Source organism: Osmia lignaria, chromosome 13 (genome assembly GCF_051020975.1).
Source record: "Osmia lignaria lignaria isolate PbOS001 chromosome 13, iyOsmLign1, whole genome shotgun sequence".
NCBI classification, from domain to species: Eukaryota; Metazoa; Arthropoda; class Insecta; order Hymenoptera; family Megachilidae; genus Osmia; species Osmia lignaria.
Window position 1 is genome coordinate 6,700,213 of NC_135044.1, and position 24,824 is coordinate 6,725,036.

Here is a 24,824-nt window from a genome sequence, read left to right on the forward strand (position 1 = left end):
CTACGATGAATGCATTCCTTTTTACCGATGAAATTCTTTCATCAAATGTAAAGTTTCCATATAGCCGCAAAGTTCACGTGTAAATCAATATTCTTTTAATTTCAAACAATATTTTCTATTTATTTTATTTCACAAAATTCTGGAACAACTCTCTTGAAATTTCATTCAATTTATTTAATCGTAGTTTTGCATTTTCTAGTGTTTCATTTGAAAATTCAATTACTTTTTATTCCATTCGAATTTAAGAATTGTTAAAAAATTTTCAACTGATCTCGTTAGATATAAGTTTATTAAAAATGAAAAATTTCAATTTGGAGTACTGTTTTAAAATTTATAGTAAGATGGCTTTTAAGACAAGATAAAACTGTAACTTGTGACGTTTTGACCTCGTTTTCGTTCATAATGAATTGTTAAGTTCTGAGACGAAAATTAATTTAATGTTAAGAGACCTTGATTCAATATTAATAATAATAAAGGTACGACACCCTGAGAATTTAATGCAGGTATTTATTAAATTTTTTTGTTAGGATAAAAGGGGAAATTATTTTACAATAGGGCTTTCTTTTTATGCCAATTAATTTACAAATTTCAAGCAAGAGACAGAAAGGTTAATTAAAATCAGTTCCAAAAAATAGGAATAAAGGCTTGCCAGAAGTAGTGTAAACACTACTAATTGATTAACTATGAATATCTTCATCAGTGAAAAAGTTAACGAGAATTAATAATCTAATTTATTCAATTTCAAACGAATTCCCACGATGGAAAAAGTGCAGCTAAAGAAGCGTAGTCTAGTTTGCCGTGAAAAGAACCGGATTAATTAAACGTGGAAGTTTGTAGCCTCGGTTCTTTGTTGGTTTACCTAGCATGACTCTCATCTCATTCGTTGAGATCTCCTGCTGCGGTGTTCACACGAGCGAACGTATCTTTTTTTTCTACTTTTTTTACAAACAATTCAATGGTAGAAAAAGCAGTTTCGATTCTCACGTTTGATTAGAAGATTTCTCCTAACCCTCGGTAAGATATTTTTCCTTAATTAACATGTTCAATGCTATTGAGGTCACCGGTGGCCAGCTCTACACATTCAATGTAATCGGATAATTGAAAGGAATAAAAGATGAAAAAAGCTTTTCGATAACATTAATAGTATCAGGAAGATTAAATTGAAAAAGTACAACGATGGTATCCTGAATAATTAATTGCATAATTAATGAACAGATTTTTATCGATATGCGTACATTGTTCTTTTGCATCTTTAATTCATTTCCAGGAAAATTTACTAGGTAGGAGAAGTGAGTTAGACAATTTTTACAAATCCTAAAATGTGTAACCAACAAAAGATGTACGATCGAAAACGGCCCCGAATGGAACCATGATACATTGCTTACCCTATGCCGTCGCAGATAATCGCGGCTCATTAGGCTGGGTATTAGCTCATTAAGCAATAAACCTACCTAGCCGGCTAATTGGCGACAGCCCCATTCTCTTCCGGTTCGGTCGCTAGCGATCAGAGAGGAGCTCAACCGTCGTCGATCTCACCAATCCCCAAACTGTATCGTTCGTTGCAAACGGGTTCCTCATTAACTTCTCCTCTCCTTCTACTCTCTTTCTTTTTCCTCGTTTTCCTTCCCTTCCTCGTGATTCCTCCTTTTTGGCTTATTGTTTTCTTGCTTCTCGATGGAACCGTGAAGGGGCGTGAGTGCGTTCCCAACGGAGACACTCGCAATCTCTTTATTTTCGAGGAATGGGAAGAAAATCAAGGAAATGTGGAAAATCTTATTTTATAAAATAAATTTCCACCTAAATACTTATTGTAGATGAATTTAAATTAATAAAGTGTTCAAATTCTTACATTTTGTTAATTTTGTATTCTAAATGAATAGAAAAACTCCTGGCTCCCGTTTGTTTAATTAATTTCTTTTAAAAGCATCAAAAAGCACCCCGAAAATTTCGAATGATACCACTGTACAGTTTCCAAAACATCCCAAAACTTTCATATGAAATTGTACTCGTCGATAGGGCTTTCCCTCTTCAGGGAGAAAATAGAAAGTCAAATCTGTATATTGATGCAATTGTTTCCCCGATATCTCGCGAAGGGAAAGACAAATGTCTGCTTCCCTTTACCCTTTCGAGTATATACGCCACAGGCACGAATATTCCTACGTATATATCCTAAAAGGAACTTGTTTCTTTGACCTGACTGTGCACGCATCGATCAACAGCATGGAAGGAATACAGAAGAAAAGGCGAAGGTTGAATAAATCGAGTTGTCCAGGCTTCAATGCAAATATTTGAACGATGAATTCAATTTGCAAAATCGATGATCCTGAGAAAAAGGGTGAGGGTGGACAAGAGAGTCCCAGGTGGCAAATAACGAGGCTGCGAGCAAGGATAATGAAGTGCCATTTAAATTGAAAAGAAAGTTGCGATGTTTAGAAGAAAAATAAGTTTCGATAGCTGTTCGATAGGTTTCGGAGTGTTGTCTGAGGAAAACAAAGGATATTTCGTCGTATGTTGAACAATAAGAAACGAGCAGTTACGGTGTAACACACAGTTTGGTTAGCAATTACCGCAATTCCAGCAGTTTTGGGACGTGATAATGGATCGACTCTGTAGGAAACTTTACCGAAATCTCGACCTAAGTCGTGGCCATTGTTCTAAGTAGTTCTGGGCTAGCAGTGCCATGTAATTCGAACGTTTCGTGCACGGAACAACTAATGATCGAATTACAGTAGCGTTTCCAGACAAGCCTAATGGGCACAGTTTTAGGAAAGTCTTTTATACTAATCCCTATCGAAAACGGTTTACCTGATTATAAATGTCGACAAATTTTATATTAATTGAATGCATCAAACATTATCTAAAACTGAGAATTCTGTTTCGAGTACTACTCGTAAATAATAAATCTACATTTTGGAAGTTTCTAACTAATGAACTATTTTACTCATTTATATTTCATAACGGTTAAAAATTATAAAACTATTTTGAATATTTAATTAAGATTCTAAATTAAGGAAATAATCGAAAATGTACCGGAACGTGATTTTTTATCTTTATTTTGCAACGTTGAGAATTATTGAGATACTAATAACACATTAATCGGAAATGAAATTCATTTCTTCAGTTTACTTCGCGTTCCCGAAGCAATTGCCGAGCAGTAAGTCAACAAAGTACAAGAAAGGAGACCAAGGAGGAAAGTAGAACAATAAGCTACATTGGCACAATGAAAATTGAAAAGAAAAATTGTCGGATTCTTTTCCACGGGACAAGTATCGACACTTCTCTCATTTGGTCGAAAGTTTTACGCTTTTTTCCCTGCCCTCTACTTCTTCACAACTTGGTCAACGTTTTATCTGTTTTCTCTCGTAATTAAGGACGTCCGCAAGGCAATCTCCAGTTCTAAAGTGATTTTTTTTTCTTCTCGATTATACTTTTCATCTCTCTAATTCAGAATCAACGGAAGTGAGTTTTCGTTCTTCACCTCTGTTCAAACTTTTTTGCATCGATATTCAGAGAACAAATTCTTATATCGATCTTATAGATAAATAGTTTGAAAATCAATTGATTATTATGAATCACATTAAATCTTTACAAAATTTATTATTAAAATTATCCCAATTCTGCACAAATTTACAATCTAAATAATTGCTAATCTTTTTGAATTAATTTCAAAAAATCGAAACATTGGAAATTAAAAAAAAAGAAAAATAGTGTTATATAAATGATTGATCTAATATTATTAAAATTTAGAAAAATTAAATTCAACTTAAATTGAATATTTTCTTAAACACGATTGATCTCGAAAATAGTAAAAATGTCATCCCCAGTAAAACCCAATTTACCCTCCCATCGTGTACCTTCTCTGTTCGAAATCTTTCTTCTCCATCCAGCAGAGAAATGAAATATTTTGACATGTTTTTCAATTAGAGCCAGGTACTCTGGTTGCATGCAACGGGGAGAACAGTTTTAGCTTCAACTTTCGACGTACGTTTTTTCTATCAGAAGCAGGATGAGACTGACTGGATACACCCGACTGCAAACTGGCTTACTCAGGTGATCGACCGTTGGTGGCCGTACCTGTACACGGTTCCTCGATTAAATTGACTTTGGCCAACCACTGGCTGGATCGAGGAAATATGGCTTAATACCAACGCAACGTTCAGAAATGTTGCTATATATTCCCCGTATAGATACATCGACACCGTATCCTCAATTTGTAGTTCTGTCTGTTTCAGCCGTATCCATAATTCATCCACACCTGCATCTTCTCCTTCGACTTCTCAAAATTAGAAAAAAATTGATCCTATCTGAAATTCCCACCCTCTCTTTCCTTTTCATCCTACCGTTAATTAATTTAATCATTTCCAAATGTAAGTAAAAAAAATATATTTCATAAATTATATTCAGCACTTATATTGCTTCATTAATTTCAAAGATTTATACCGCATTGTGCAGTGATTTTCCGAATTTGCTTGAACATCGAGAACAGAGAATTTCTTTCATCAAAACGTCGTAAATCCTTTCGTAACAAAAGTCCAGATACCCGCACGGGAAACCGTGCTGGACGAATAACTTCTCTAAATTCCCAACGTGGAAGTCAGAGCATCATAGTGGCGGAGTAAAATAGGTTACAATTGTAAAGGACACAGGTCCTCCACAGTTGGACAGTGAATTCCGTTCAATATCTAGAAACCGTGTTCCGAGCACGTTTCTCGTACAAAACGCTATTTCGTACGTGGAAAGTGCCGACTATAAAACTGTCAGGATATCTCAGAATGAGAAGCAGCTCTTTTCCCGTAGGACAGGAAGTTGTCGAATCCTCGTAGCTTTCTTACAAATAACTTTCGATACGTAGAAAGGTACCGAATACATCGCCATCTGTTTTTAGAGATGACATTGATGGCACCCATATTCATGTGTACATATGTTTGACGAATAGAGAAAATGAAAATAATATGAAATACAAAATTGGAGTAAAATTGAGGCTCTGTCCATGGTTCGACTTTAGAAGTTTGTTTCTAACCTTTAGTTTAATTTTATAAAATTTAGTTGACTTTGTAAAAATAAATTGTGAATGAGATCCACTATACTGGTTAATTACAGGAAATAATTGCAAGAACATAATTTTATACTGGTATTTAAGATTCAGAAAAAGTATTATTAAAAAGAAGCTGTTGAATATTAAACAGAAGCAAGTTAAATTTTAATTATTCTTTGCCTGAAAGTCAACATTCTCATTCCATTAAATAACTGAGGTAAGAACTTCGAAGTTTCACCAGAAGGCTGTAGAATTTTGTTCGTCAAAGTTTCTGCCAGCTTGTTCTCTAATTTAAACGGAAACCATCGTGTAACAGTAAAGGAGAATTAATAATTGATACAGTTTACATATAAATTTTTAGCCACTCGAGAAACAGAGTTATTGTCATAATCCTTGCGGATAATCTGCATGATACTTAAGGTATAATCAGACCCTTCAAGTTTCGAAATCAACCAGTCATTTTATATTAAGAATATTAATCAAATGTTTATGCAATTATTTCCAGTAAGCTTGAATTAACTTTGGCATAATTAGGATTTTTTCCTAGAGTGGGCCAGGTAAATCAGAAATTTTAAAATTTAATTATTCTGAAATTTTAAAGCCCTGGAAATTCAAATTTTGGAGCTATAAAATTTTAGAATCTTATAAGTATAGAATGGTGAGGGGGTTAGTCCAAATTTCTGGGTGCTGAGGGCACCCTGGCCTCATCCTAGTACAACCAGTGAACGGAAGGACAATGAACGGTTCGCATGACGACCGGCTATTGAAGCCTGCGATATCGTATTCCTTCCTTGACACGAATTGCGCAACAAAATCACCACTCGAAATTGGAATTATCCTAGAATTACCATCGCCCCGGGTTGATCCTAGCGTATGTGTATCGATACAGGAGTAACAGAGAAGTGGAGGAATTAACTGCCGCTTAACACGCACACCTTTCTCTCCTCGTATAACTGGTTCAGGGTGTTAAAATACTTTGTCCGATTCAAAGTCGTCCAATCAACGAAAATATCCATTTCGAAAATTTTTCAAAATAGAACAAAACGAATCCGACTCTGAACTAGTTGGGGATCAGTTTCAACAGCGCTGAAACTTTTTCCTACAAATTCGAAGACCGTTTTTATATTTATCCACAGACTGGATATTTGTAACGAGAATGAATCGGCAATTTTCATTGTACACCTTGACCCCAATCTAGAATGGAATCACGCAATCCAGCTTTCGATGCTGGCACAACTTCGTCAAGGAAATTTAAATAACGAGCAGATTTATCGCGATGAAAATTAATTTTAGGTGATAAAAAATGGAAAACAACTGCATCGTTTCAATTGCAGATTTTTACCCCTATGTTAACACCGATTTTAATTGTGCAATAGGGTAATTCTTGATGCGATCATCACTTCTGAGAATTTCTTATGTTTTTTTTAATATTCAAAAACACCTTCATTCATATTTTCTTTTTAAAAATTCAAAGAATTTACTCTGAATAACAATGAAAGAATGCGTTTTAATAAGAAAAGTTCGTCGTTTAATATTGTTTCAAGAATTTACACCTTCGCTCTCTTTGTTTATCATCGGCCCTTTACCCTAAACGCGGCGTGTATACATTACGAACCTCTACAATTAATTTCTAAAAGAAATTGCATAATGTCCTACGTAGAGAACAGCAGTAGCTTACGGTCTAGGGAACGCAACATAATGAATGTCGAATAAAACCGTAGCAACCGTATTGCATCGCGTTAAAGTGTAACAACTTCACCGAGGGGAGAATTCTGGCGCTTCTATTGTAAAAGAACGCAGATTCTTCTTAACATTTCCTGTGAAACATTTCACTTAATGCTACGAGCACACCAAAATGCATTTATTACGAGTTTCGTGTGAAAAAGTAGTCTCTTTACATTTTACAATGCAATTGTCTGTTTCACAGGAATACGTGTATAACGAGTGTTTGTTATATTTAAAATAAAATGTTTTCGTTTAATTTAAAAGTTGCCTTTTCTCGCAATTTGGTTTATTTATATAATAGGTACTCACTGTTAGGGATGTTCCAATAAATTGAAAATAAGGGCTGCATTGGAATTTGAGAAACACTTACCTGAAACAAAGAAAAAAGAAACTTAAAGTTAGTAAAAATTTAATAAAGAATGAAAGAGTGTAAAGTATTATATTATGTTATATATTGATGAATATACAGAAACTTGTTTATAACATAAAGTGGTGAAATATTCGTTTATACGTATTCTGCTTATCTATGATAATTTGTGTAGACAATGTATTTAAAAAAGGAATGGTGGGATAATACATACATTATTCATGCTTCCACAATTTTACTGCAATATTTTTAACAGGGAAAATAGCTTTCATTAAAGTGAGTAACCGTATTTGGCTTACAAAACACAGATATTTTTATAGCAATTTATAAATGCAGTATGCAAAATTATTGATGATGAATCGTGTCCTCATAAATAGAAATAGAGAATATACTGTATAATTATAAATTTTAGAAGCACTAATAATGATATTTCATTATTTCTAACAAAATTGAAAACTGTCAACTAGCTTTATAGCTACTTATAGCTACGCAAATATGGTAGGAGAAAGTGTATAAAATATGTATGAAACAATATTTAATAATAAAATAAAGACAATATTACGTACTGTCTCGAAACAACAGCTCTCTCGACATTGACCTTACTGCTAATGACTCATTTTACTCCGAATTCTTCGCCATGCTGGTTGTCAAAATGTAAACACACTCATCTGACTCTCGTTTTCAAAACGTAAATACACACACTAAGCCATAGTATTTGGCAAATAATATAAAACACAGAGTTTACTATAAAATAAGGAAAAACAAAAAGAGCTTTATTTGCACGTGTGTAATCAACGGTAGCCATTTGCAAACAACTAACCATCATGTCTTACTACAAAACAAAATGGAGGGGGAAGTTTGACGCGCCGCATCTCGGCGCATGACGAACTACTAAATTCTAAAGCGCGAAATTCAAATCGTCATCCAGGCGATATTCTTCGTTTCACGAATATAAAAACAAACGTACACTCTCCCTCGTTCATTCGCTCTACAATATCTTCAAGAAATATTAAATTAAATGTTTTCAGAAATAAAACCACGTATAAAACAATTTTGTTCTATATTTTTCATTTATTTTTTTATCTGTTATCGATTAAAGTAGCTAACTACCGTTCCATTTAATGGTCAAATTAAAATCGTTTAATAAAAGGCGACATTATTTTCTTCTGGCTAAAATGAAATTAAACTGTATCTATTAGATCGATTCCAATCAAACTGCGAACGCGTGTAGTGCGTAATGGCGCGTAAATATCTAACGCAGATATCGTTTGCCGGTATTGGGAAATTTACTTAACGGTTTGCATGGTCCACTTTTTTTCTCCATTTTTTCGAACTCATTGTCGCGAACAATTGAGATTACCGGGCTGGACAATTAGCAGTTAACGGGAGTATACCGTTGGCTATTAATGTTACCGGTTAATCGATAGCGTATCGGCGATTCATGGCTCAACGAGAAATGGGGTGGTTCTCACAGGATTCGACTCGTATTTTCACTGTGAACGACCGATAACGCGTTCGACAGTGAAATTTTTAATTGCAAGTTCACACGTTGCCAAATAATTTCGCTGCTTTCATCGGTGAACGACTGTTAACCAAAGCTTTTACGTTTATAGTCGATTTCTGATCCCTGTAAATGATTGGGATCGTTAATATACACGTCTAACCTTCGCATCACCAAGCTTTTTTTTTCTATTAAAATAAAGTAAGAAAGAGGGAATTTATATTTAGAACCAATAATATTCCTACATCACCTCAGGGTTTCAAGGGAATATTGGACTCTTCTTTGCATTATTTTTTTAATATTCTTATCGATAATACGGAGGTGGGTGATTTAAATTGTCTAATTGTAAGAAGAAAATATTGAATGAAGTCTTTTTCACTTTATCTGACACTCTGCCTTTCTAAGATTAATCAATGTAATTTAATTTCTCCATCTGCTTTCAAATATTTCTGGTTCGCTTTCAAATATTCGACGAGTTTATTAATTATCCGACAGTAGATGAAAATAAATTCGATCTGAATGGACGTCTGTTCTGTACAATCAACACCTTCCCTATAACGTTCCCATCAAATCGTCGAGTTGTTCAAGAGCGACAACTGTCGAGGACAGGTTCTTGACCCGGTGCCATTTAGATCGCATCATCGTTTTCTGCCAGAAATACCATGATTAATGCTTAATGGATCCGGCTCCATTTAAATTGTCGTCGTGGCAGGCAATTTCTTCGCGAAGAAAAGGGGGACGAGTGCCTTTAACTTTTACTCTTTCAGAAATTCAGCAAGATGAGAGGACGAGGGATATCGTTATATCCGTTCTGAGGAACGAGCCTCCACTCGTCTTCCGATGTGCTTGCATTGTAGCCGAAATTGATTTGGGAATTGGTTGTCGCCAACGTTTTACCCTGATACGTCCCAGAAATCGAGTTACATGTCAAAATAATGTGAAACGGACCAAAAAAGTTAATTTATAGCCAATTACAAATTAATTTTAGAAATACTTTCATTAAAAATCATTTGGTGCGCCTTGTTAATTGCTATTTCAATTTTCAATATTGAGAATTAGGTAGCTCAATAATTGGAATTACCTTTGAATTGTACCTAATATTTTGCTATAAAGTAACATGAATTTCTTTATTATTGCCTCCGGTAACCATAAAACATCCTGATTCAATTTTGGAAACAAAGCCATCAATGTATATTTGCGCGAAAAGAAAGCAATATTGTTTGAGAAACGAACGCGTGTTTGCAGGAGAAAAAAAATACAATAAAAGCTATGAATCGTGGGTCTGTATGAGAGATATCGATCGACAATTTCGCGGGTGTGTTGGTAGATTCTGAAAACACGACGAGCATTGTCTGATGCAACGTGTCAACGGTGAGGACAGCCGGTGAAGAATTAATCTCCGTGACAGAAGACTTTCTGTGGCTTGGAAATATATGCGAGAGAGAAAGAACAGAGGAAACGCCGGGGACGACAAGCGAATAAACAGAAGTAGGACAGATGGACAAATGGATTGATAAGTGATGGATGGGAAAAGCTTTGAAAAGAATCGAAGAAGTATAAAAAGGATTTAGGACTTTTAGATAGATTCACCTATAGACATTGAAACAAATATATCTACTGAAAATATTGAAGATATAAATAATTTTTTGGAAATCTTGTAGAAGGGATCAGGGTTGATAAATTTGGTTTGCAAATTGAAATTTATTCTAAATAAAATTAAATAAAATTTCATCGTAAAGAAGAAGGGTAATGGTAGAAAAAAGATTTCCAGGGCCCAAGGCTATAGCCCCCCATAGACCCTTCAATATTTTCTAACTGGTAGACTCTCCAATTATTCTAAGGTCAATAGAGTGGAATAAAATTTAAAATAAATTCAAATGCCAAAAATGGACTTTGGTCACTTCCACTACTAACAGAATTATACAGAATAGATCAAATTGATCAAGTAAACAATAATTTAATCAGTGTAATGAAACGAAAGGCAATTGTTTGGATTGCTTTCTCGCTGAAATTCGGTCGTACAGAAAAGGTTAATGTGTTCCAGTTATACGAGAAACAGATGGTTACTATTCAAACATCCGAGGCTAGAAGTTTGGGGTGCTAACATTGGAAACAGTAATGGTGGGAGGACTATCTCGTGAACTAACGATACATTATTACTGCACGTTACTCGGAACAGGCGTTCACTGTTTCATTACACGCACGCTCATGTGAAATTATGTAAAATGTGGACTGTGGGGTAGCAACCATTCTTTCCGGCCACCATTCCACCCCATTTCTCTCTTTATTCCTCTTCCGTACCCTCTCTTTTTTCCTCTGTGCATTCGCGTATACAGGTCTCTTTCAGCACAGGTGGATGACAAGAGTCGAGGAGAAAGCGGAAAAGAGACGAAACGAGGTAGCCGGCTGTATAATTTCCTGCGTTCCACGTAAAATACTCCACAATTGGTATCGTAAGCCGCGTATTATACACGCATTTATAATCGATCGTAATCGACGTTAATTGACGCCGCCGGCAAATGAGGTCGTGTTCTTTTCTTCGTCTGGCAACCCCCTTCCTCTGTTCCTTATATTGCATTCTTATTGCTCATTCCGGATTATGACATTCCTTTCTGATCGTATTCCTTCATTTTTCTCGTTCACCAGTGAATTACCTTACCTCCGAATGAATAAATGAATGGATCAATTTAAAACAGCAATATATTTCCATTGTAAATGATTAATTAATTAGAGTTTGGAAGATTAAAAAATGTTTACCTTCACCGCGGCAATATAACGAGAGACTACTGTAATATCAATATTAGTAAAAGAAATTGAAAAGTTTTTGGAATTCTAAATTTCTTTATATTTAAAGAATATAAGAATATTAATTCTCCTTAAGCTTATTTATACTCAACACTTTCAAGTCTACGCGATGTTCATTTTTAATTGACCGTGGGACTTTTAACATCAAAGAACGGCAATGGTTAATTCACGAACGTAGAGGACAGTCTTAAAATACTTTTAGTCGTTTGCGGGGCAGCTGTAGCATAAAGTTATTCGACCATGAATATTGCTCCTTATCTGTTAATTAAGGCATTTCTGTTAATTAAAATTTTACGCTCCCAGTGCCGTATACTCTCATCTGCACGGGTGACAGCACAAAGTTGTAGGAAGTAAGTATCTGGGAGGAAGCTACTCTTACACCTTTAATGATCCACCGATAAGCCTTTGCCCTCAAACTGTCAAAGCTTGTTTCCAGTTTTAGCTTTTCTGGACTTCTCCAGCCACCACTTCATTTACAGAATAGCAAATTGATATCCATCTTTGTTACGTACACGTAGTTAGTATACAAATTTATTTTTTATTCAATCCAGAGATTTAAAAATTTTAAAAAGAAATCTTTAGAATAATAGTAATAATAACAGCTTCAAATATGAGAATCGTCTTACGATATATAGATACCGATAAATGTGACCAAATATGGTCGTTAATTGGTGAATCATTAACAATTAGTCAGCCAGAAATGATTCACTCCAAAGAAGTTTCTCGTTTCTCAATACCTTATAAAGGAGTTTTAATAAAGTTCCGCGATGCTGATTCATATTGCGAAATTGCAAAATATAAAATGACTGCAAGGTGTCACGAAAAAATGGTAAATATCGCTTTCCTGACAAAAAAATTGCAATTCTATTTAATGGAACGGCCGGCAAACTAGTAAGACTCTTTAATGCGATTGCTCTCGACCGGAATAACTTTATTGGTGGTTCCGGGCACGAGAATCTAAAACGAATGGACGAACGAGAAAGTTAATCAACGCGTCGTCGAACTCGTTGGTAGACTTAAATTGTCCATTTTTCATGAGAATTCAATTAAAATGGATCGTTCGACGGTGCGGATTTTCAGAGCCATTTCAGATAAGGAAATCGACATCACCATTAATTAATCATCCATGACATGTAACAAAAATTCTTATAATTATTAAAAAACTAATTTAGATTCTTCTTACAGAAGAACTTACGTTTCATACGAAATTCAAAAAATGGATATTCTGCAACGAACCGATCTGGTTATTAATTTTTTTTCAATACCGAAAAAGGAAACTTTTTTCAATAAACGTCATTGAGAAGATCGAACGATCTCAAATTCTTCACAGTCTGTCAGACGTTCGTGCTGTAGGGAAGAAGAAGAAAGAAAAAAGATACGATTTGTTGCGAACTTGGTGAGAAAAAGAAAAAAATGGATCGAGATGAAAAGCTTGTAAAAACTTCCACACCGTGGGACGAAAATTGCATGACGATGAGGGACGGAGAGAAGGAAAGCGAGATACGAAGGATGAAAGCTTCCAGTGAAGTAACTCATCCCATTTTCACGTATCTGCTCGGTTGTTCTTAGCCATCCTTCTCGCTTCGTCGAACTCGCCACGCATTCTCGAACTTGAGAATGAGCCGGCGAACTCTCGAATCCGATATTTCGTCGCATTACGTACTTGACTAAAGGTTTTTCTCATTCCCCGTGGAAAAATCCTCTCTGCGCTCGCATTCATTTGTACCGTTTGTGGTTGAAATAAAAAAAAAAAAAAAAGAAGAAGAGAGAACATTACACAAGAGACGAACTTTATGGATTAAAGCCAGTTCTGGCTACACTAACGAGCAGCTTGATTTACTAAGTACCTGAAAACCAATGGAAATGTGTGCTTTCTCATTATTTTTCGCTCCTCAAGGAAAATGCGAAAACTCAATTGTACAATTGCACAAATTAATATGGATACTTTAACCCTCGGATGACGGACCATGAAGAGTGCCCCAGTTTTAATTTACAACTTGTATTTCAGATTATTTTAATTTTCTAAATTTCATGCTGTTATTTTAAATTACAATAAATCATGAAATATAAAGAAAATGCATAGAATGAAAATAAACACATCATTATCCCTTTTCCACTATAAAATTCATAGAAAGTGAGATACGAGCGTTTCCAAGCGGTGATTTATTAAAGAAAGGAAAACAGAAATCAGACAAATCTCCAATTTAGCCAGAAGTCTAATCACCGTACTTATCTCTCGTGATGCAAAACAGTCTACGAGAAAAAAAAGGACAATTATACAAAGTGGAACGAAGACAACGGTAACCCTTCTGGAAATGTTTTTCCAAGCGTAATACCACGTCGCTGGGTATCTCGACGAACAAGATAAGTGAGCCAATTTTCCGAAGCTTAAGTCACTGGCAATATTGCACGGTGCACACAACTTCCAAGAACGACTTACCGTCTCTTTAGATTGGTAACGTTTAATGCGCCGCATAGGGTGCTATACATTTCTCTTTTCTCCATGGACATACACCCACGCGAAACGATGACCTATTTCGGTGAAATTTTAACTATCATGGAGGTTACCGACGTTGCCAATGTAATTTAGGTAAAATAGATTTACTGCAAGTACAATTTTAATCGCATTGAAAATTTAAAGTACCAAATTCAAAGTTTGGGGGTAAAAAATGGTGGTCGTTAACCCTTGAAAGTTAAATGTATAATTTTTCAACGAGGGAGTTTCATATGTTAGAAGACTAATTTTTAAAGGAACGGTGTAAAATTTAGAAAATGAAGATAATATGAAATACAAAATTGAATTAACATTGTGCCTCTCTCCATGGTCCGCCCTCCGGGGGTTAATAAATTAAGGATCTTGCAGCTAAAGGGATGCAACTCTATTTTTATCAACTTCAAGTAAATTAGATTTAACGTTAAAAGGAGAATACTAATTGAATAATTAGTACGCCCAAACGAGGCATCATACACATCGACTTTAATTAACACGACACTGTGACATTTGTTTATTTTTCTATCGAGAAGGTAGAATCAATTTTCATATATTGTTATATAACAATAGACGAAATAAAAATGGATCAAGGTATCAATAAAGACCAGCTGAATATTGGATAATACTTTTGTCTCGTATTTCCAGCTGTTTCCTAGTCCACAGGTGCAACACCATTTTGTTCCGTCACTTGGCCTGATTGGACCTTCAAGGATTTATTTGAGCTCTGATTCCAACTCTTTTGCCAGGATATATTCCGCTCGTATGGTTACCTTTTGTAGTCTCAGCTGTGCTACGATTGAAATTCTAGGAAAATCATTCGACTCCTTCACAGTGTGACAATAAAGTTTTTCAAAGAATAGTATTAAATCCTTTTTCTTTACATTCAATCGTATACAGTTAATATAACGGTTAAAATTGTATAAGTAGAAAAATATTGAAATTACTAGTTTCATTATACAATTATTTTCATCTTTAGAGAAGCTAGACTTTCAGCAGATTATATTAATTTATACCAAGTTGAATAATTTTTCTCAGATAAAATAATATAAATATTACCATAAGACCCACGTCTCCGGTTATTCTACACCATAATTTGTTCCCTTATCTTACCACTTATTTCGAGATACCCAACTGTTCGTTACGCTCATACCGGCACGCGTTTCGCTTCGTCCAAGTACGTATTATTATACGTTCGCTTCTCAAAACGGGAAGACGATGAGCGTTGAATAATGTTATGAGCTTGTTGAATCACCCGAGTCACGTTACATCGCTACTTCGGTAATCACGGAAAGGGTTGTTGAATTGTACTTTCAAGAATTTATTCCCGTTGATCTATTTCGTTTCGTTCCAAGCAATGATATCTCTTCTTCTTCCATTCGTTATCTTTTCTTTGAAATTAATTCCTATGAAACGTTCGTGTTGCAGTTGAATGCAAATGATCTCTGGATCTTTCAGGTCAAATTAATTCGCAGAAAAAGTTCTTCCTTCCGTCAATTTAATGCAATTTTTAAAAATTAACACGGTTAAAACTCTGGGTCCCATTATAAGCATTCCATTTACTACGTCAAAAAATATTGAATGGAATTTTTTACTATTACTCTTTCTCTTTACGATTAAACATTACTTGAAAAATTTCTAATTTTTTAACCAAGATTAACACAACCAAGGGGAGCATCGAAGGTTTGATAGCTCGAAAGGAGGAAAGATACAGAATTAATTTTAGTCGATGTTTTCAAGTCAATGAAATTTGATTGAGTATTCCTAAGGCGTACCATGACCCATGAACGAAAGTCTACCTATTTATAATTTTGCTCTCGAAATCAACGCTGTATCAATAGTACCATATCAAGTCACCCCTATCGTCGATTGTACCGAGGTATCCGGTGAAAAGAAGCCAGAATAAGAATGTAAATAAAAGGTAAGCGTGTTCGTCACTCAGCTAGGACCAACCCACTTAACATTCTTCCATGTCCGCTTCGCGACTAACGCGGTTAACGTTGGAATTCCTCTGGAATCGTCAAGTCGCTTCACGTAGAACTCGATTTATTTCTCTCATATAATCGAGCCGCGGTTGCTGCTAGCATGTAAAATCGTGTGGCAATAGAGAGAAAGGGAAATGGAAAATGAGAGAGAGAGAGAGAAAGACAGAGGGAAAAGGTGGAAGGAAAACAAAGTGGAAACAGCGAAAGCACGGAACACGAAGATTGGGTCGAGAATGCGTCTCAATGCGTACGTGTTGGTTGCTCTTTATGAAAGGCAAGTAGCTAAACCGCTTTCGATTTGTAATCCGGACAGAGACGCATTCGCTCCATAGATTTACAGTGATGGCTGGAAGGGAAAGAAGAGGTGAAAAGTCAGAAATAAAAAAAGATAGGTAGATAGAACGAAGGAAGGCAACAGAGACGAACGATCGACGTGGTATTTCTATTCAAAGAAGCAATAACGACCGAATCCGATTTGCTCGCAGTTTCCCCGCAATCGACCGACCTCTTTTAACTATCTAACCCCCTTATCGAATGAAATATCGTTCTTTACTTGTGTAAGAATATGTCTGTATCTCGATAACTACCCACGTATGTACAATTCCGGAAGGCATACCATGCTCCTATAATATTTGGAGAAAATAAGTTAACCCTCGTAGGGTGGACCATGGAGAGAGCCTCAATTTTAATTTTAATTTTCTAAATTTGACATTTTTCCTTTAAAAATAATTTTAAAAATCTTCCTTATTTGAATTCCTTATTTTTTGATAATTACCAAAGAAGAAAATTGGAATCATTTTTTCAAATACAAAAGTATTTTAAATGCACTTGCAACAAGTATGATTGCTTTTTCTTTTTTTTATATTATATATGTAGATATTGAGTATAGGCTGCACAGTTGCAGTCGAATGCACCAGACACACAAACACGTCGATGACACTTAGACTAGGTGTGATGCACATTTCTAGCACGTGGAGTGCACGTACTATGAAACGTGAAAGCATACTCACGTCTGAGGTTTTAATTTGGACCAGTATGAACACGATAGTGGTGCGTTGGAAAAACTTTTATGTCACTGGCATGTACTGTCAACCCATCAACATTTAATACCTTGCAGCTATTCTGATACATTTTTCGTTCCCTTTTCTCATGGTGGAAAAATGTCAAATGTAGTACTGAAAAGTTTGACGACGTTCGAAGTAATTAAACAGTACCCGAAAGAAACTCTTCGATTTCATGTTTTATTTTTTTTACGAAATTAATTTTGAAACGAAATGCACCGAGATAAACGGAATACGTTAATTTGAAGGAAAGTGGGTGAAATATCAGCTCTGGAAAATCCTTTGTGCAACCGTTCCTGAGAAACGGGCAAGGGTTAAACACACATCAGCATATAAGCATAACGTTGGCAGATATTTGAAGATGCTGTTGCACAGCCTCGCTCCTGTTTCCCCGGTCATAAATGAAAAGTTCGCAATGAGGTCGCGTCGGAACAATTGAACTTCCTGATATTCGCGACGCTCTTTCAAAACGCGCGACTTTCAGCGGAGAAGGTGCACGTGTGCCAATTCCTGGGACAAAGGTAAGACGATGAGAAAGGAAATGCATTACGGAAAATAGGAATAATATCCAGACATTCAGGAAAAAAGGAGGTGCAACCAACGAAGAAGCAGATCCGAGACAAATGTGGAACAGAGAAAGATAATAAACTTTTCATTTAATGATTTCATTTAATGTTTTCGTTCTATTTTACACAAAAAATATATTTTTGACTAATTTATCAGTTATCACGATTTGTATAATTAATATGAAATAAAGAATTTAAAATTTATATCTTTCAAATGCTTTCAAAAATGAAACAAAAATTTTAACACGAAATAGAAGATGTAAATCTACAAATTTACGAGAAATTTTGCGGGATAATAAAACAACGGAACACACTCTACGTACAGGCTTCTACAACGAAAAGCTATCAGTAACCCGTATCACTGGTTGTATGTGTGAGGCAATAATTAGCGCCAGGGAAGGTGCAACTTTAAAATTAAGTGTCGTAAATTTTAATGAACTCGCTTTTGCTTGCTCGCACATGCACGTGACTCTTCGCGTTTGCGCTATCTCGGCGAGCCGGCTTCTCGAGACAGGAAGCTGGCAGTCGCAGACGTGCTACACCGAATCTACTTCCTCCTCTTTCCAGGTGAAAGTTTTCTGACCCTTCTACAGTTTCATTCACATCATATTCTTGTTCATTTCTTTAAATTTCTTTGATTCCTTCTGTTCTATTTTAAGCTGATCAAAAATAATATTTTATTTTATATATTTCAAATTTCGGTTATAACGTATCATATCGGTTCCAAAAATCGTCCTGTTATAAACCAAAGTGTGGCACGACGTGTCTGCAAATCCTCTTCCTGCCATTTCGTTCGCTCGATTATCAGTAGGTGTGTATATACAAGCGAGCTTTAATCACTACGTTGATTTATGAGTCGCGGTCATGCGAGAATTCGCCATCGAACGACAGCAAATGAGCGTGTCTCGCCTGAGTATATCTTGCGAATGATTCGTTTTTCAATGAAGTCTTACCACCGACTCATACTTATCGCTTGTTTTTAATTCGATAAGATCCTGTTGGGCGAAACTTACGTCTGTATAATTCAAAAGAAATATCATTTTTTGTACATTCATACCGATATTTCTCAGCCATAAGTTCAATAATAATAAAATACAACGTGGAAGAATGTACCATAGCCCTGAAGAACTGCTGTGATTCATTTATTCTTGTGCACGTGAATTTAATTAAACTGGGTTTGAGCAATACCACTTCTACATATGTATAGTCATTACTAGACGTAAATTCTTGTTTTTTGCTGCTGTTTATTAGAAAGATAATGATGTATGAAATAAGCACAGTTGGCTTAACAGTTAGTTCCGTGTATGCTCTTTTCAAATGTCCACTCTGAAAATCATCCAGGAACAAAAGCCCGTGAAAATGGGGGAAAAGGAGATGCAAGTCTGTATTCCGGGTCCTCTCTCTGGACTTTGTGTTTGAACGCATCGTTGACCCGTTACAAACCACTCTCCGAGCGAGACCGCATAATAAACAAAACTGCAAATGAGACTCTCAACTCCGGCCCTTTTTTTTTCTTCTCCTAGCAATGTTTCCCCGTTTCCTCTTGTGAACAAGTGACAGAGACTGACGAAAGGGCAGAGAGAGGAAATAGCTTGAGGATACACGCGTACCATTTGAAGCGATTCACGTTTGCGCTTTCCTCTTTACTGTTATGCAAATTAAGTATACAAAATGCGGTGCAAATATCGGCGATACAAAATTATACGCTCTGCACACGTATACTTCAGTCTCTTCTTCATTTTTATAAACTTTAAACGATCCCTTTCAAATATATAAAAGTTTTGAATGCCTTTAGTCACAATTAATTAAACATTCATCAGTTAAGGGTTAAAGTAAGCTCTGCAGATTCCTCGTAACAAAACAAACCAAAAAGTCTTTTACCGTTTTGCAATACGATGCTTAGTTCTCGAGATATAAGGGTTTGAAAGTTAGGTGCTCGACTTGCAGCCGCCATTTTTGCTCCAGCGCGCATGGCAGAACACCCCGGAAGTCGGACGCTCAATTTTCAATCACTTATAACTTGAGAACGGAGCATCGGATTGAAAAATGGTAAAGGACTTTTCGATTTGTTTTATTAAGAAGAATCTATAGTCTTCAGCATGTAACTATTGGATTATATTTTATTATTTCTTATTTTAATATGTTTTATTTCATTTATCTATAGATTATTCATCATTTTTAATAGAATAATATGAAAGTTACATAAGTAAGCAATGTTATTGCTATCTTGTTATTCGTCAGGTCCTTCGTCCCCTTGTGTTTCTTTCTATTTCATTTCTTTATCGTTCAGCCGAAAACAAGAAATGTATGCTAAACTTATGCGGACCGACCGATAAATTTGCATAGCAGATACTAGATACTCGTAGCCGTGGAATAGAGCAAGCTGTGCGGTTACGATAACACGAAACCGGCGATGAAGATACCTACAATGTCTACATACATACCTACGTATAATCGTACGGAATTCTGTACCTCTATCGACACGAGCATACACTGTACAGGGTGCTAAAAAAAGAGGATCTGAAATTTTAGAAACTAATAATTGGCAATCTATTGACAAAACTATTTCTCACAAATTACTTTTCTACCTTCAAGAAACGTATCGTATGATTTATCAGTTTTACCCGAATTTCAAGTACGACGATGTAATCAAAAACGAGCCGAGTGAAATTAATTTTCTAAAAGCAGGCAAGCCATTCGTCAACGCAAACGCGTTCAATTTCTCTACTTCGTTCCACGGAATGGCTAAGATTGGCAAGCGGCAATTTCGGAACGATTTCCATTGTACGTTACAACGAATGGGCCAATCGAAGAGAATCCAGTGGTCGATTTCGATTTTGCAATCAGCGGGCCACATCGTCGAAACGGCCTGTTACTCTTGTACCTTTGTAGGAACGGTCAAAGCAGCTGCGATCGTTGGCGATCGACGATAGCTGGCCAGATACACCCCAACTTACCACCCGTCGTTGAAGATCATATCGTCGCTTTAGATTCTTCGCTTACAAAATACCTCTTCAAGATCTCCATAGAAACCGAATCAAAAGCAGAGACACTTTTCACGGGCGTGAAATATTTTATGCTTAAAATTTCAATACTTCCAATCGATGAATGGGACTTTGTTATTTAGAAAGTATGGTGGGACTCTATGACTCTACAGAAATATTCAAAACCCCATAAATAATTAAGAAAATGAAAAAAAAAAAATGTTTCTTCATTTAAACCTTGGATGATGGATCACGAAGAGAGCCTCAATTTTAATTTAATTTTGCATTTCTCATTATTTTCATTTTCTAAACGATCCTTTTCAAGGGTTGAAAGTAAACATCGTTGGGGTATAACAGAGTCTGCCTCGCAATTTACAAGTTAATGCAATCTTATCGAAGTCGATCGATGACTTTGCCGAAGTTATCTATTCTTCGGTACAGAGTTAAATAAAGAAAAGGGGGAAAAAAGCGATGGAAGGGAAGAGAGGAGAAGGTAGCAGGTAATTTTCCAGGCAATCGTCGTAGCACGTTGGCCGAAGCGCACTGGAGAGTGAAACAGTTCTTCAGTGTCACTCGACTGATCCCTGTAGAGTTGAAACAGGAACAGGAGATGAATCGAGGTGAAACGTGATATCTCTGTCGCCTACGTAGCGAAGATTATTCATGGTTATCGTTGGCAACATTGCAACACTGATATGAGAGGCTTCCAAGCTAGGGATGAGCTTCTTGGCGTGACAAAGAGTATGTCCAATCTCTGAAGACAGTTTGTGATATATGATGTGATCGGCGAAGCAGGATCGTTGAATAACCTACGTATTTTTCATTAGTCACCCAATGGAATTCGATTCACCATACGAGTCCGTTTGAATTCATCATATTAACTATGATAAATGTACTTATGGTATTTCTTTTGTGTCCCTTCGACGACGATAACTCGGTGGATACATTCGAAGAAAATCATTATGGTAATTTATAGATTTATATTATGCGTCTGATAAATATTTTTTCATGTTTCTGTACCATTGTCAATTTATTATTGATATTGGTTACTGCCAAAGGTAAGGCAAAAAATGAATAGAAAAATCGTTCTGATTGATTGTCAGCTGATGAAAGAGGATTACGATGGATCGTGGATCAATAGATCAACAGCCATCAACAAGTATCGATGCACTTCGGTTACTGATGCGCACGAGCATAAATTCGATCCCATGGTTAGCCGCTTAAAAATTCGTGCGAATTTTTATGTTAGGATTAAACCTGGATATCTATGAATTTTAATTAACCTTATCAAATGGTAATGACTATCGAAAAACACCGACTAGTAGATACGTAATGAAATGAACCGTGATGCAAACAGAGTCCGGGTACACTTGTGTTAACATAGTCGAACCGTTTCTAATTTCGGACCATTTTCAAACCAGTCGATTCGTTCGAATTCGCCTAAATCTAAAATCCTCTTCGGAGTAAAGGCCGGGTACGGGTATGGTACGGGGACAGGGAGGTTATCGATTCGATTTCCAGAGTCCAGTTTGCCTCTTTCCCCTTTTACCAGGACGATCAGCCAGGTTATATTCCGATGGTCGATGATGGTATTGGTGGTAGAAACTCAAGTCACTGATTCGCCTCGACCCATCCTCTGACCGACACAGCCAGAGGCGCGTTTGATTACCGCGGATTTAACGGCTGTACTCGAATACCAGGTTTAGATTACGTTTAGATGGCTCAGGGACGCGCAATACTCTTCCCCGGAGCTAGCCGATTGCGTGGCAGAATATATACGTGTATATCGGTGGCCGCCAATTTAACTCTCGGATCTAGATTAGCGTCGGGTACAGGTGGTTTCGCATTCTGACTGTTAATTCTTCCGATGTCCTTCTCCTCTTCACGGACATCCAGTACGATCGATCATTCGCAATCGTCGTCGCATGTCACCGCGAAACTGACAACCGATCACGTCAATTTCTCTTCCGCCTTGATACTTGGATAGATTATAACGGGATTTCGCTTCTTTCACTTTCGATCTCCTATTTTTGATTATACTTCGCCGTGAAGACAAGAAGATATGCAATTTTGCCTGATTATCCTTTCAACAATGAGGAGGTTCTTATATTTCCTATTAGGATATACACGTCATACAGTGGTCAGTTTAAGCAGGTGGCACTGTGGAATTCTCCTGGTGTCCTCTTCATGGACAGTTGATTCGATCGATCATTCGTGACCGCTGTTGCGTGTCACCGTGAAACTGACAACCGGTGATGCCAATTTGCCTGTACGTTGATAGTTAGACAGATTCTAACTACATTTCAATTGTTTCGTTTGGGATCGAGATTATTTTTAATTAGCGATATGTGCTTAATTCTTTAGGGTTAGTATCCTAAAAACTGTCCCACCTTTTGCTTAACTTTTTATGCATGGTGGGATATATTTTAATCCATTTCAACCCATTCCCAGCTTTTTTCCATTTTTTTATATTAAAGAAAATAATCAGGGATTTTATTTTCTTGAAAATCGTGTGCCTCAAAGAGTTAATCTTCATTGCCTTCTAATTATTAATCATGTAAATACGCTGATCACTTATAAGCCATATGTCGGTCAAAGTGTTAACGATAAGACGTGGTACACCCTCGGTAATCTTTTATGCAGGATAAGCATGCATGTCACTTTTTTCCCCATATTCAATCTTCAAATCAACACGATACGAGTTTGCGGCGGGCTTTACCGACGATAGCGGGAGTCGTAGAGCCACAAGCAGCGGGATCAGAAAGGAATCGGACCCCGAGAGCCGGGAAAAGATATTGATACGAGGGGGGTGGTAGAGTCGGTCCGTATAGAAGAGCAAAGCGAAAAATCGCAGCATATTGCCGGGAGATCAAGAGAAAGAGTGAGAGAGGGCGTCCCTTTTTTTTTTTTTCTCCTTCGGGTTCTCGACGTCTCCCGCTCAAGCGTTTCCTATTTGCTCTCGTAAAATATGGATCGTCGGCAGTCCTATCCCCCTTTCTACCTTTTCACGCAAACTCCATTTCAGCTTTTTGCGCTTGGAAATCGCGCCGATATACGAACGTGAGAGACAACCATCTTTCTCTCTCCCTTTCTCTCACCTGCTTTTAACCATTTTCTTTGTGCCTACGTGTCTACCTTCCTTTACTCGGTAACCGGATCTGGCAGCAGTGAAACGAATCCTTGCTCTCGATGCGTCGAAGGAAACACTTTAAGGTTATGCACTTCAAAGGGACCAATAAAATACCTTTTATTGCATCATCCAACGGACTTTTTCTCCTTCTTTTCTTTGACGCTGCAGTCGTTTATCAATTTGACGGGTATTGAACGCGAGCAGGAATTAAACAGAGAATAAAAGCGTATATCCTGAATCTTTGAAACTCTATATCAAGTTTGACTTTAAATTGCATTTCTAGCCAACCCTATATCGTGATCGGTGCGACGTAAAAATTTTTAGAAGAAATTGCAAGGATATTTTGTTATAGGAAGCTTGAACAACGAAGCCTGGGTCCTCGAGCAGAGGAGACAAAAGTTAAAATTGTGGCTCTCTCCATGGTCTATCGTCTAATTTTTATTTAATTTGTTTCCGAGCTTGAAAACTTACATTAATTGAATTTTTATAACGCATTTGTATCATCTCTGGTATATTTGAGCAATGCGGAAACGAAGGGCTACTGATCGCAACATTCACTTTTCATAGAATATTCAACGTTTGCATTAATGACGAACATTGTTAATCAGTTCCAAACGTCATTGTACACACCGATAAAACGTTTATCGTTTCAACCATGCGCCAGTCGTTAATTATTTATCGACAATTTATTATTAACGATGAATTTATTTCCTAGTAGTAACATGTATCGATGCTAATTATTCGTAATTGATCGACACAGCCGTATTAGTTTTGCGTTCGCCGGTGGATCGTTGAAATTCAAGCGACAACCGCTGTTTGTTATTTAATCGATAAATACGATTTTGCGATGAAAACAGAGGCGGAAGAATTTGTTAAGCGCGTGCAATTCAAAGCGATCACTCTTTCCATTGAATAAATTGCCTACTAAGTGGTGGAATTTATTTTTTTATTTTTTATTTCCAATCTGTTGAACACGGTAATTAGTAAATACCTCTGGAGAGTGGTTATCAATAAAACAAAAGATTTTTAATTTTAATTTCAAATTTTTCAATGACAATTGAAGTCTCGAAATTTAAAGACAAATGAACTCTAATCTCAGGGGATAATTTATTTATAAAATAACTTTCGTAAGCCTCCATTAATCCAGTTCCACGTTCGAAATTAATAAATGATGTTC

The 24,824-nt window shown here is 36.4% G+C and overlaps 1 protein-coding gene across 7 annotated transcripts in view; it reads right to left on the reverse strand.

Annotated features, from left to right (window-relative positions):
• LOC117602592 (uncharacterized) overlaps positions 1-24,824 on the reverse strand; it is a 172,596-nt gene that overhangs the window by 86,751 nt on the left and 61,021 nt on the right. Inside the window, exons 1-2 of one of the 7 annotated variants that reach the window (XM_076691912.1) lie at positions 7,694-7,941; positions 7,070-7,130 (exon numbers count right to left, since the gene is read on the reverse strand). The exons of 5 other annotated variants lie outside the window; for them this stretch is intronic. The gene's annotated coding sequence lies outside the window, so the exon portion shown is untranslated. Of the gene's footprint in view, positions 1-7,069; positions 7,131-7,693; positions 7,942-24,824 lie in introns of those variants that run through there. One more of the 7 variants, XM_076691913.1, reaches the window with a different exon arrangement.